This window comes from Hordeum vulgare, chromosome 2H, assembly GCF_904849725.1.
Source record: "Hordeum vulgare subsp. vulgare chromosome 2H, MorexV3_pseudomolecules_assembly, whole genome shotgun sequence".
In the NCBI taxonomy this organism is placed as follows: domain Eukaryota; kingdom Viridiplantae; phylum Streptophyta; class Magnoliopsida; order Poales; family Poaceae; genus Hordeum; species Hordeum vulgare.
Genome location: NC_058519.1, coordinates 648,640,566 through 648,642,048, shown reverse-complemented (window position 1 = coordinate 648,642,048; position 1,483 = coordinate 648,640,566).

The following is a 1,483-nucleotide window of genomic DNA, read 5'->3' as shown; positions in this document are numbered from 1 at the left end:
TTTTTTTATGATGAAACATGAGAGGAATTTTTTGGAATAGCAGAGGTCTGAGAGACTTGGCTAAAATTCGGTTCCTAGAAGAGGCGACGTTAGAGCATAGTCTTGACTTTATCTCGTTGATGGAGACAGGGCGGGATAATTTCACATCGCAATTCCTAAAATCTTAATCAGCTGGAGTTGATTTTGACTGGCACTGTCTTCCTCCAAGAGGAAGATCCGGAGGGATCTTACTTGGAGTTCGTTGTGACACCCTTCAAGTGCGAGAAGTGGTGTTGGGGGAGTTTTCGGTCAAATTTCGGATTAGATCCAAGGGAGACAAGTTTCAATGGGCTCTTGTTGTTGTTTATGGTGCAGCCCAGACAGAGCATAAACCCGACTTTCTTGCTGATCTGGGTCGGATTTGTGATGATACTCTATCATTGTTGATATGAGGTGATTTCAATATCATCAGGCGTGCTGATGAAAAAAGCAATGATAACTTTGATGGCAGATGGCCCTTTATGTTCAACACAATTATAGAGAGCCTGGACCTACGGGAGATTGATCTCTCGGGTAGGAAATATACCTGGGCGAACTCTTTACAAAACCAGACTTTTGAAAAGTTGGACAGGGTGCTTACTAGCGTTGATTGGGAACAGAAGTTCCCGTTACGGTATGTGCACTTCAAAGGGCTATATCTGACCACACTCCACTTCTCCTAGACTCTGGTAATGCCACTCACAAGGGGAGAAAGATGCTTTCTCCTTTGAATCAAGTTGGTTCACATGTGAGGGCTTCATGGACATGATTGCTAGGGAATGGAACAAGGAAGTGGGTGGGAAGTCAAATGTTGACATCTGGCAAAACAAGATCCGACACCTTAGACAATTTTTAAGAGGTTGGGCTAAGAATGTCTGTGGGATCTATAAGGATGAGCAAGACCGACTTCTCCAATTTATAGATGCTCTGGATCGTAAGGCAGAGACTTGCGTATTGAATAAAAATGAAAGGTTGTCGAAGAGCGAGGTTGAACAACGAGTTCGAGTCCTCCTTCGAGAGGAGGAAATGAAATGGGCACTTAGAGCCAAAGTTAAGGCAATTGTCCAAGGGGACAATAACACCAATTTTTTTCACTTAATTGCCAATGGCAAGCATAGGAAAAAGAGAATTTTACAACTAGAGCAAGATGAGGGTACAATAGTAGGTCATGAGAATCTAAAATTGTATATCTCAAATTACTATAAACAGTTGTTCGGTGCTCCGGATCATAGTTTTGTGTCTATGGATGAGCATCGGGTAGAGGATATTCCTCAAGTCGGACAGGCCGATAATGAGTGTTTATCCGCTCCATTCTTAGAGAAAGAGGTGCTAGAGGCTATTGAGGGTATGAAGAACGGTAAAGCTCCCGATCCAGATGGGTTCCCGGCTGAGTTTTATAAGAAATGTTGGCATATTATCAAAAAAGACCTTATGTCCATGTTCCATGACTTGTTCTCTGGACGCC